Genomic DNA, 13,185 nt, shown 5'->3' on the forward strand with positions numbered 1-13,185 from the left:
AAATGGCAATTTATGGAAACATAGTTTCTCAGCAACATATACGATGCTACGTATTTTTTTATTATTGAGTAAGTATTTATTTTTACGCTTCATTTAACCTATTCACTCTGTAAAAAATAATTACTATACGGTAATACGGTAACGGAAGGACATTAGCACTGTTAAAACACTTTTAAACGAATTATTTAGGATGAACGGTAAAACAATTCAATTGCACTTATCGAGTCTGAGTAAATAATCATTCCAGCAAGGCACAATTTGCTTATCAACAACCAGAAGTCGGCTCTCCACCACATATCACTCCCTGCAGAAATGTTGAGAAAACAACAAGTGAACGTATTTATATTGTACGCGCTTTGCGTACGGCAGTATTTGTTTTGGGGGAAATTCAAATACACCAATTTAAAATTAATGTTAATATGCCAGCACATCGCTTTCCGGAGTTCCTCATTACCTTTCTTTACATGAAACATGATCTTTTTTAATGATTTATTAAACTTTCGCACTCCAACTTAGCAGAATAATGTTCTGAATTTATTAACATATTGCAAGTTAGAACAGCGGTAATAAAGTTAGGCTTATTCGCGTTTCACATCTTATTTAACGTTGGATCACCACCATAAATCGCTGTAAAATTTCTATGAATAAAAAAATATATATTCATGCATGAAACTTGTGTACTTACTTTGTTTACATTACTTACAGCTGATGTCCGTGAAGGTTCGGAGATGTATGGCGTCAATCAGATTTTGGGTTCAGCGTTCATTGAGGCGAAAAAGGTTTCTAAATTCCTTCTCACTCAGTTCAAAGGCGTCTCCTCTTCTCCTGAAATTACGCTGTGTTCTCTCCGCAGTTAAATCCTCGTCGCCAAAATTCTCATGCGCGTACATTAACATCATGAAATCCGCCATGTTGTTTACTTGGTATCCATCGTAGTCAATCCTTCGTAATCATCCCGACCGATAGCTACCGAGTGAGATAATTACGAAGGGTTTTTACGAGTGAAATTTTTACGAGTGATTCAAACACACCAAAATTCCGAATCGCTCGTAATTGTACCACGTGACTCCTTGGTTACGTGCTCGGAATAATTACGAGCGATTCAAACACAACCCCCCAGGGGGGTTGTGTTTGAATCGCTCGTAATAATTCCACTCACTCACCATCCCGAGCGGTCCATTACGAGTGCTCACCAACACGAAGGGTAATTGGTGTGTTTGAAACTTTTCGTCTCGAAGTCGTATTGGAGCCTTCGTAATGAGATGGATCACGAGTGGTGGTTGTGGCAACGTTGTAATTTCCTTCATTTGTTTACGAATTCGTCAGTAGCGCGGTGTAAATTAAAGTAAACAAAGGCGTAAATATGAAGTTATCGCTGAGCAGAAATATATGCTTCGGCAATTCATTCTGAAGGTACACTATATAAAATGAAACGTATTGCGACATTAATGATTAATTCATTATTAATGAACCATTAAGCGTATTAGTTATTTATATTTACGTTACATTAGCCTCTTATTCTTCCATATCAGATCCATATTTTTCGGTAAATGATCGTTTTCTTATATAGTAATTATTTTTTACAGAGTGAATAGGTTAAATGAAGCGTAAAAATAAATACTTACTCAATAATAAAAAAATACGTAGCATCGTATATGTTGCTGAGAAACTATGTTTCCATAAATTGCCATTTAAGATTCTCATAACATTTGTTGTGATTAATAAATTTTCCCTCAGCGTTGGCAAGATTTGAAATCTGCCGCTAAAGTAGCGTGTTACAATCGTGAGGGCACCCACACTGGGAGTGGAGCCCTTAAATTTAGTGAGCTTAATCATATTAAAAAACGTATGATAGCACTGATAGGGAAGAATGCGACACACGGGCATGAAGACTTGCAGGAAATACTAATCATTTTCGATATTGAGGTAATACTAACATTAGCGTAGCAGACCCCAAGTGTAGCTAAGTTGAGTATGTCACAAAATAGAATCATTGGTTATTTCAGCAACAGAATTCATCAGATAGCCAGGTAGATAAAGAAAAAATAGTGAATCTGTGGACTCAAGTGATCTTTCTTCCTTTGACCCGACCCCATCAACCTCAAAATCTCCTTCCACATCTACTAAGAGTGTTTCAACACTTATTTCCACTTCTAATCCACTTTCCATAATTATTCAGACCCTCTCAATTACTAATCCCCACTCAAGATCACTCACTTCCTCCTCAAATCAAACTACCACACCAAGCACCATTGTTTCAATTCTCAAGACGAGGCGGACGACTCTAAAGCAAGTCTTGCATAATATCCCATGAGGAAAAGCTTATACAGCCTGTATGTGCGACTACATAGTATGTGCAGTAAAATGGCCCAACTTGTGTAGCCATTTCCTCTTGGGATTTTAGCCTGAAATTAGCTCTGAGCTCTAATTTAGTGTTTGTGTGAACTTTCCAGCCTATTGTTTTTCATTGAGTTATTCTGTACCATAAGTATTACCTACTACTTATGTGCTGAATCCACTTTCCATAACCTAACACTCATACATGTTTCTATCCCCTGCGCATTTTAATCAACTTTAATTATGCCTAGCACAAAAATTAATGCTGGAAGATAGGAGCAATGAGAGAAATGCCCATTTTTTCAAAGTTCAAGATGAAATAAATTCCAGTAATGAAAAGAAAATTAGAAGATGAATAGGAATGGAGGGAGGTTTAAGATGTGAAAGAGATAAATAGAATTTGATCTACATAGGGGATTCAGTATCCAATAAGACCTGCAAGAATATCCTCAAAGCAATTCATATATATTTCATGCCCAATTCTAATTTCTTGTAATTAAATAGGGGAAGAAACACAATATAATTGTTACAAAAAATGTACTCTCCTATTAAAAAAAATTCTATAGCCTCTTGCTTAATCCTATTGGTTCAATCTACGACTCATCTTGGTTTCTAAAGGACGCTGTTATAAAATTAATGCTATTCTAATCCATTAGCTTTGTCACTATTATAGGTGAACATTTAAATTTATCTTATACAAGGTCAAGGTTATATAAAAAATAGTATCAGTAACATGCATCTTGGCATTGAATTGTCTTTATTTTCAAAGAAAAGTACAACACACAGTATCATTGATGCACTGCAATAGAAATAACGTTTTTTAAGGAGTTGGTATACATCACATTCATGGATCACATTAATGTAAAGTTGAGAAAGTACAGCATATCATAGAAACATAAAATGTTGTATGCCATAATGGATTTATTATTGAATATTGAGTATTAACAACCATTATGGATGGAAAACCTATGATCCTCATTAATCACTTTCATAAAAGACAAATAATGCAAGCAATCATCAAATTTATGAGTAATTCCATTCCCATTGGCAGAAAGTAATCTCCGCTGCATACCATTGTGGACATACCTACACCTAAGTAGGGAAACCAAATAGAAAATGAAGCAGAAATGGTATAAGCTGAGGAAAAGTAAGAAAAAGTAGCAGTTGAAGGAGTAAAAACATTGCTTTTACCACATGGTGATTAATTTTGTCTACCATGGTCTCATTACAGCTAACCATTATAAAGGTCTCACCTTGAACATGTTACACTGTAACGAAACCATGGTCAGACACAATAAATCACCATATGGAATTAATAGTTTTTATTCATTCATCTCCTATGATAAAGCATTTCCACCGAGTTACACCCACTACTATTAACTATAGTAAATAAACCTAGACCACACATGAAAGACTGTCATTCAGACTCCTGCTTATTGTACAGTGGGTGTGCCTTGGGAGGCTCAGTATGAAGAGGGCAAAAAAAAAAATGTTTCAGCACATTTGAAGAGAAAAATTGGCTTGGACATCAAAACTGTTGGTATTCAGTGGCGCCGACTCCATGGGGCCTGAGGGGGCCCAAGCCCCCTCAAAGATTCTTTTGGGGGGGCGGAGCCCCCTCAATAATTCAAGAAAATAATTAAGTTATATTATGCTTTGTGAAATCACAAAAATATATTGGTAATTTTTTTTCCCATGTTTGACGATAGTTACCTTTTAAAATAAATTCAACAATGTGTTAAAACAAATAATTATAAGGTTAAGCAGGTTAACTGAATCAGGTGGTGTGAATCATGATAGCTTTTCGGTGCTGCGACACACTTTGAATTTAACCTCTTCCCGGGGAAAGACCTCCGATATGGCCCCCCCCCCAATACTTTTTATAAGTCGGCGCCCCTGTTGGTATTGAAAACCAATGTTTGTTGGAGAACCCTAAAAATTGATTTAACTGTTTGGATTAGTTTTAGATTTTGGAAGATGGGTTCAGTGAAACAAGGTACATACCAAGCTTGTCGTGATAAAAAGTCACCAAGGAGTCAATCAGTTTATCCTGCAATCTGAAGGCCTGGTTACACGGTACATAAACACATAGTTAATGAGTGAAATCATGAACGATTTTGGTGGAACAGAACATGTACAAATGCATGAACCACATTAGAACAGGTTCTATTTTCTGTTCCTGCGTTCACACAAGTCTGGTGGTTATACAGTGCATTTTCATGTTCATTCACGCATTCAATCATTTAAGCATTAACTTGTGCATGTTAATGTATCATGTAACCAGGTCTTTACAGATGGTAGACTTCCTAGTAGATCTAAGAATTATTATTTATACAAAGATTGGTATTCTGAGAAAAATGCACACCAGAGTATTTCCATTGAAATAATTCGTCAACCAAACAACCACTGAACAGCATCCTTTGGATTAGTATTTTAAATGTTATGATTTAGTAGGGGTTGTCCAGAAGCCTCACCCAAATTTGAACCTGGGAGAATCTGGTTGAGTCAATCTTAAAAAATTAAAAATACAACAGTAACAGAAAAGCAAAATATCAAAACCTTCAGATTAAAAAATTGAACAGAAACCATTAAAATCAAAGCAAGGTAAGATGAGTCAAAATAATCTTATTCTAACATGCCTCCTAAGGCTATTCATAGCTATTTGAGGATCTATTGCTTTGGGGATATATTGCTATAGAACATAGCAGATATGCATGGTTTTCATTTGTATAATCATGGATATATAAAAATTATATTCTATTTCGGAAAACCAGTTAGGTAAGTCAATGTAAGAAGCTCATTAGGCTACTCATTGACACTTAAAATATCATTCAGCAGGTAATGGGTTACAATGTAAATTTCTAAAAAGTAATTGACCCTAGTTGCTTCAAAATAAAATATGATTAAATCACATGAACTCACCACTTGCATATTAATCAAATGATATATGTTATAATTTAAATAATCCCTTTCCTTTAGCACTACATGATTTTTTTGGAGATGCCACCATGGCAATGTGAGTTCCATCTATTACTTTGATTTTCATAGGGAATACATACATCACATATAACCAGTAAAAACCAACCACTTAATACATGACGCATACATACTTGCCTAAGAAATATAGCATTCAGTCTACTGCGTTCACTATTCACGGATGTTCATTAATTTTTAAACCAAGTTAGTATATACCTACGCCAGCGCTATGATATTGAATTTGGCCTATGGTCCACGGTCACCCATCGTTAAATAGATAATCATTTATATTTTTTGTCACCTCTTCCACACTCCGGCACAAAAAGCTTCTCTCCATGTTCATATATGCATCATAAGCTATGTATGACACTTATTGTCCCACAGCATTGACGGTAAGAGTAGCCAATACCTGTAATGAAATGAGTGTTTATCTTGAGGCAAAGTTGAACATTTGTCGACACACACGGTTACATGCGCGAGTGAGAAACAACCTTAATGTATTTTCATGGTTATCTACTCGGCTATTTTAAGTTAGAGATAAGCTAATATGTAATGAGGCCCATGTTACACAATTAAATACAAGATACCAATACTCGGAATTAGTAACATGTGTTTGTGCAATAAAACTATAGTAATGAACTAAACTGTCTAGTCTACATAAACTAATGACCGAGGATATTTTTCGCAAAACTACCGTTCTAATACGAAAGATCAAAGCCAAACTTGAAGAACAATAAATAAACTTATCCTAAAATAGCGAAATACGGTAACGGAAGGACATTAGCACTGTTAAAACACTTTTAAACGAATTATTTAGGATGAACGGTAAAACAATTCAATTGCACTTATCGAGTCTGAGTAAATAATCATTCCGGCAAGGCACAATTTGCTTATCAACAACCAGAAGTCGGCTCTCCACCACATATCACTCCCTGCAGAAATGTTGAGAAAACAACAAGTGAACGTATTTATATTGTACGCGCTTTGCGTACGGCAGTATTTGTTTTGGGGGGAAATTCAAATACACCAATTTAAAATTAATGTTAATATGCCAGCACATCGCTTTCCGGAGTTCCTCATTACCTTTCTTTACATGAAACATGATCTTTTTTAATGATTTCTTAAACTTTCGCACTCCAACTTAGCAGAATAATGTTCTGAATTTATTAACATATTGCAAGTTAGAACAGCGGTAATAAAGTTAGGCTTATTCGCGTTTCACATCTTATTTAACGTTGGATCACCACCATAAATCGCTGTAAAATTTCTATGAATAAAAAAATATATATTCATGCATGAAACTTGTGTACTTACTTTGTTTACATTACTTACAGCTGATGTCCGTGAAGGTTCGGAGATGTATGGCGTCAATCAGATTTTGGGTTCAGCGTTCATTGAGGCGAAAAAGGTTTCTAAATTCCTTCTCACTCAGTTCAAAGGCGTCTCCTCTTCTCCTGAAATTACGCTGTGTTCTCTCCGCAGTTAAATCCTCGTCGCCAAAATTCTCATGCGCGTACATTAACATCATGAAATCCGCCATGTTGTTTACTTGGTATCCATCGTAGTCAATCCTTCGTAATCATCCCGACCGATAGCTACCGAGTGAGATAATTACGAAGGGTTTTTACGAGTGAAATTTTTACGAGTGATTCAAACACACCAAAATTCCGAATCGCTCGTAATTGTACCACGTGACTCCTTGGTTACGTGCTCGGAATAATTACGAGCGATTCAAACACAACCCCCGGGGGGTTGTGTTTGAATCGCTCGTAATAATTCCACTCACTCACCATCCCGAGCGGTCCATTACGAGTGCTCACCAACACGAAGGGTAATTGGTGTGTTTGAAACTTATCGTCTCGAAGTCGTATTGGAGCCTTCGTAATGAGATGGATCACGAGTGGTGGTTGTGGCAACGTTGTAATTTCCTTCATTTGTTTACGAATTCGTCAGTAGCGCGGTGTAAATTAAAGTAAACAAAGGCGTAAATATGAAGTTATCGCTGAGCAGAAATATATGCTTCGGCAATTCATTCTGAAGGTACACTATATAAAATGAAACGTATTGCGACATTAATGATTAATTCATTATTAATGAACCATTAAGCGTATTAGTTATTTATATTTACGTTACATTAGCCTCTTATTCTTCCATATCAGATCCATATTTTTCGGTAAATGATCGTTTTCTTATATAGTAATTATTTTTTACAGAGTGAATAGGTTAAATGAAGCGTAAAAATAAATACTTACTCAATAATAAAAAAATACGTAGCATCGTATATGTTGCTGAGAAACTATGTTTCCATAAATTGCCATTTAAGATTCTCATAACATTTGTTGTGATTAATAAATTTTCCCTCAGCGTTGGCAAGATTTGAAATCTGCCGCTAAAGTAGCGTGTTACAATCGTGAGGGCACCCACACTGGGAGTGGAGCCCTTAAATTTAGTGAGCTTAATCATATTAAAAAACGTATGATAGCACTGATAGGGAAGAATGCGACACACGGGCATGAAGACTTGCAGGAAATACTAATCATTTTCGATATTGAGGTAATACTAACATTAGCGTAGCAGACCCCAAGTGTAGCTAAGTTGAGTATGTCACAAAATAGAATCATTGGTTATTTCAGCAACAGAATTCATCAGATAGCCAGGTAGATAAAGAAAAAATAGTGAATCTGTGGACTCAAGTGATCTTTCTTCCTTTGACCCGACCCCATCAACCTCAAAATCTCCTTCCACATCTACTAAGAGTGTTTCAACACTTATTTCCACTTCTAATCCACTTTCCATAATTATTCAGACCCTCTCAATTACTAATCCCCACTCAAGATCACTCACTTCCTCCTCAAATCAAACTACCACACCAAGCACCATTGTTTCAATTCTCAAGACGAGGCGGACGACTCTAAAGCAAGTCTTGCATAATATCCCATGAGGAAAAGCTTATACAGCCTGTATGTGCGACTACATAGTATGTGCAGTAAAATGGCCCAACTTGTGTAGCCATTTCCTCTTGGGATTTTAGCCTGAAATTAGCTCTGAGCTCTAATTTAGTGTTTGTGTGAACTTTCCAGCCTATTGTTTTTCATTGAGTTATTCTGTACCATAAGTATTACCTACTACTTATGTGCTGAATCCACTTTCCATAACCTAACACTCATACATGTTTCTATCCCCTGCGCATTTTAATCAACTTTAATTATGCCTAGCACAAAAATTAATGCTGGAAGATAGGAGCAATGAGAGAAATGCCCATTTTTTCAAAGTTCAAGATGAAATAAATTCCAGTAATGAAAAGAAAATTAGAAGATGAATAGGAATGGAGGGAGGTTTAAGATGTGAAAGAGATAAATAGAATTTGATCTACATAGGGGATTCAGTATCCAATAAGACCTGCAAGAATATCCTCAAAGCAATTCATATATATTTCATGCCCAATTCTAATTTCTTGTAATTAAATAGGGGAAGAAACACAATATAATTGTTACAAAAAATGTACTCTCCTATTAAAAAAAATTCTATAGCCTCTTGCTTAATCCTATTGGTTCAATCTACGACTCATCTTGGTTTCTAAAGGACGCTGTTATAAAATTAATGCTATTCTAATCCATTAGCTTTGTCACTATTATAGGTGAACATTTAAATTTATCTTATACAAGGTCAAGGTTATATAAAAAATAGTATCAGTAACATGCATCTTGGCATTGAATTGTCTTTATTTTCAAAGAAAAGTACAACACACAGTATCATTGATGCACTGCAATAGAAATAACGTTTTTTAAGGAGTTGGTATACATCACATTCATGGATCACATTAATGTAAAGTTGAGAAAGTACAGCATATCATAGAAACATAAAATGTTGTATGCCATAATGGATTTATTATTGAATATTGAGTATTAACAACCATTATGGATGGAAAACCTATGATCCTCATTAATCACTTTCATAAAAGACAAATAATGCAAGCAATCATCAAATTTATGAGTAATTCCATTCCCATTGGCAGAAAGTAATCTCCGCTGCATACCATTGTGGACATACCTACACCTAAGTAGGGAAACCAAATAGAAAATGAAGCAGAAATGGTATAAGCTGAGGAAAAGTAAGAAAAAGTAGCAGTTGAAGGAGTAAAAACATTGCTTTTACCACATGGTGATTAATTTTGTCTACCATGGTCTCATTACAGCTAACCATTATAAAGGTCTCACCTTGAACATGTTACACTGTAACGAAACCATGGTCAGACACAATAAATCACCATATGGAATTAATAGTTTTTATTCATTCATCTCCTATGATAAAGCATTTCCACCGAGTTACACCCACTACTATTAACTATAGTAAATAAACCTAGACCACACATGAAAGACTGTCATTCAGACTCCTGCTTATTGTACAGTGGGTGTGCCTTGGGAGGCTCAGTATGAAGAGGGCAAAAAAAAAAATGTTTCAGCACATTTGAAGAGAAAAATTGGCTTGGACATCAAAACTGTTGGTATTCAGTGGCGCCGACTCCATGGGGCCTGAGGGGGCCCAAGCCCCCTCAAAGATTCTTTTGGGGGGGCGGAGCCCCCTCAATAATTCAAGAAAATAATTAAGTTATATTATGCTTTGTGAAATCACAAAAATATATTGGTAATTTTTTTTCCCATGTTTGACGATAGTTACCTTTTAAAATAAATTCAACAATGTGTTAAAACAAATAATTATAAGGTTAAGCAGGTTAACTGAATCAGGTGGTGTGAATCATGATAGCTTTTCGGTGCTGCGACACACTTTGAATTTAACCTCTTCCCGGGGAAAGACCTCCGATATGGCCCCCCCCCCAATACTTTTTATAAGTCGGCGCCCCTGTTGGTATTGAAAACCAATGTTTGTTGGAGAACCCTAAAAATTGATTTAACTGTTTGGATTAGTTTTAGATTTTGGAAGATGGGTTCAGTGAAACAAGGTACATACCAAGCTTGTCGTGATAAAAAGTCACCAAGGAGTCAATCAGTTTATCCTGCAATCTGAAGGCCTGGTTACACGGTACATAAACACATAGTTAATGAGTGAAATCATGAACGATTTTGGTGGAACAGAACATGTACAAATGCATGAACCACATTAGAACAGGTTCTATTTTCTGTTCCTGCGTTCACACAAGTCTGGTGGTTATACAGTGCATTTTCATGTTCATTCACGCATTCAATCATTTAAGCATTAACTTGTGCATGTTAATGTATCATGTAACCAGGTCTTTACAGATGGTAGACTTCCTAGTAGATCTAAGAATTATTATTTATACAAAGATTGGTATTCTGAGAAAAATGCACACCAGAGTATTTCCATTGAAATAATTCGTCAACCAAACAACCACTGAACAGCATCCTTTGGATTAGTATTTTAAATGTTATGATTTAGTAGGGGTTGTCCAGAAGCCTCACCCAAATTTGAACCTGGGAGAATCTGGTTGAGTCAATCTTAAAAAATTAAAAATACAACAGTAACAGAAAAGCAAAATATCAAAACCTTCAGATTAAAAAATTGAACAGAAACCATTAAAATCAAAGCAAGGTAAGATGAGTCAAAATAATCTTATTCTAACATGCCTCCTAAGGCTATTCATAGCTATTTGAGGATCTATTGCTTTGGGGATATATTGCTATAGAACATAGCAGATATGCATGGTTTTCATTTGTATAATCATGGATATATAAAAATTATATTCTATTTCGGAAAACCAGTTAGGTAAGTCAATGTAAGAAGCTCATTAGGCTACTCATTGACACTTAAAATATCATTCAGCAGGTAATGGGTTACAATGTAAATTTCTAAAAAGTAATTGACCCTAGTTGCTTCAAAATAAAATATGATTAAATCACATGAACTCACCACTTGCATATTAATCAAATGATATATGTTATAATTTAAATAATCCCTTTCCTTTAGCACTACATGATTTTTTTGGAGATGCCACCATGGCAATGTGAGTTCCATCTATTACTTTGATTTTCATAGGGAATACATACATCACATATAACCAGTAAAAACCAACCACTTAATACATGACGCATACATACTTGCCTAAGAAATATAGCATTCAGTCTACTGCGTTCACTATTCACGGATGTTCATTAATTTTTAAACCAAGTTAGTATATACCTACGCCAGCGCTATGATATTGAATTTGGCCTATGGTCCACGGTCACCCATCGTTAAATAGATAATCATTTATATTTTTTGTCACCTCTTCCACACTCCGGCACAAAAAGCTTCTCTCCATGTTCATATATGCATCATAAGCTATGTATGACACTTATTGTCCCACAGCATTGACGGTAAGAGTAGCCAATACCTGTAATGAAATGAGTGTTTATCTTGAGGCAAAGTTGAACATTTGTCGACACACACGGTTACATGCACGAGTGAGAAACAACCTTAATGTATTTTCATGGTTATCTACTCGGCTATTTTAAGTTAGAGATAAGCTAATATGTAATGAGGCCCATGTTACACAATTAAATACAAGATACCAATACTCGGAATTAGTAACATGTGTTTGTGCAATAAAACTATAGTAATGAACTAAACTGTCTAGTCTACATAAACTAATGACCGAGGATATTTTTCGCAAAACTACCGTTCTAATACGAAAGATCAAAGCCAAACTTGAAGAACAATAAATAAACTTATCCTAAAATAGCGAAATACGGTAACGGAAGGACATTAGCACTGTTAAAACACTTTTAAACGAATTATTTAGGATGAACGGTAAAACAATTCAATTGCACTTATCGAGTCTGAGTAAATAATCATTCCAGCAAGGCACAATTTGCTTATCAACAACCAGAAGTCGGCTCTCCACCACATATCACTCCCTGCAGAAATGTTGAGAAAACAACAAGTGAACGTATTTATATTGTACGCGCTTTGCGTACGGCAGTATTTGTTTTGGGGGGAAATTCAAATACACCAATTTAAAATTAATGTTAATATGCCAGCACATCGCTTTCCGGAGTTCCTCATTACCTTTCTTTACATGAAACATGATCTTTTTTAATGATTTCTTAAACTTTCGCACTCCAACTTAGCAGAATAATGTTCTGAATTTATTAACATATTGCAAGTTAGAACAGCGGTAATAAAGTTAGGCTTATTCGCGTTTCACATCTTATTTAACGTTGGATCACCACCATAAATCGCTGTAAAATTTCTATGAATAAAAAAATATATATTCATGCATGAAACTTGTGTACTTACTTTGTTTACATTACTTACAGCTGATGTCCGTGAAGGTTCGGAGATGTATGGCGTCAATCAGATTTTGGGTTCAGCGTTCATTGAGGCGAAAAAGGTTTCTAAATTCCTTCTCACTCAGTTCAAAGGCGTCTCCTCTTCTCCTGAAATTACGCTGTGTTCTCTCCGCAGTTAAATCCTCGTCGCCAAAATTCTCATGCGCGTACATTAACATCATGAAATCCGCCATGTTGTTTACTTGGTATCCATCGTAGTCAATCCTTCGTAATCATCCCGACCGATAGCTACCGAGTGAGATAATTACGAAGGGTTTTTACGAGTGAAATTTTTACGAGTGATTCAAACACACCAAAATTCCGAATCGCTCGTAATTGTACCACGTGACTCCTTGGTTACGTGCTCGGAATAATTACGAGCGATTCAAACACAACCCCCCAGGGAAGCGTTTTCGGCCTAAGGGTAGAGTCCTTGACAACTGATTGAGGGGCCCTGAGTAAAAATTTCAGGTGGAGTCTAAGGATAGTGATAATTGAAACAGCAGTAGTATTTTCCACACTTTTTTATTCTTTCTCGACCGGTTTCAATGCTTACGCATCATTATCAAGAGCGGTCTAACCAAAG

At 35.8% G+C, this 13,185-nt stretch overlaps 2 long non-coding RNA genes across 4 annotated transcripts; both read right to left on the minus strand.

The window, feature by feature from the left end:
• Positions 1-3,077: 3,077 nt before the first annotated feature.
• Positions 3,078-6,983, minus strand: LOC124165741. Of its 2 annotated transcripts, XR_006866306.1 has the most exons (3): positions 5,615-6,983; positions 4,703-4,847; positions 3,078-3,429 (listed from the first exon to the last, which is right to left on the minus strand). It is a non-coding gene; the product is annotated as an uncharacterized LOC124165741 (long non-coding RNA). The 2 variants fall into 2 exon arrangements; XR_006866305.1 differs by lacking the exon at positions 5,615-6,983 and having other exon boundaries at positions 4,703-5,062.
• Positions 6,984-9,017: 2,034 nt separating this feature from the next.
• Positions 9,018-12,932, minus strand: LOC124165732. 2 transcript variants are annotated; one of them, XR_006866302.1, is made up of 4 exons: positions 12,568-12,932; positions 11,555-11,662; positions 10,643-10,787; positions 9,018-9,369 (listed from the first exon to the last, which is right to left on the minus strand). It is a non-coding gene; the product is annotated as an uncharacterized LOC124165732 (long non-coding RNA). The 2 variants fall into 2 exon arrangements; XR_006866301.1 differs by lacking the exon at positions 12,568-12,932 and having other exon boundaries at positions 11,555-12,561.
• Positions 12,933-13,185: the final 253 nt, after the last annotated feature.

This window comes from Ischnura elegans, chromosome 9, assembly GCF_921293095.1.
Source record: "Ischnura elegans chromosome 9, ioIscEleg1.1, whole genome shotgun sequence".
Taxonomy (NCBI): Eukaryota; Metazoa; Arthropoda; class Insecta; order Odonata; family Coenagrionidae; genus Ischnura; species Ischnura elegans.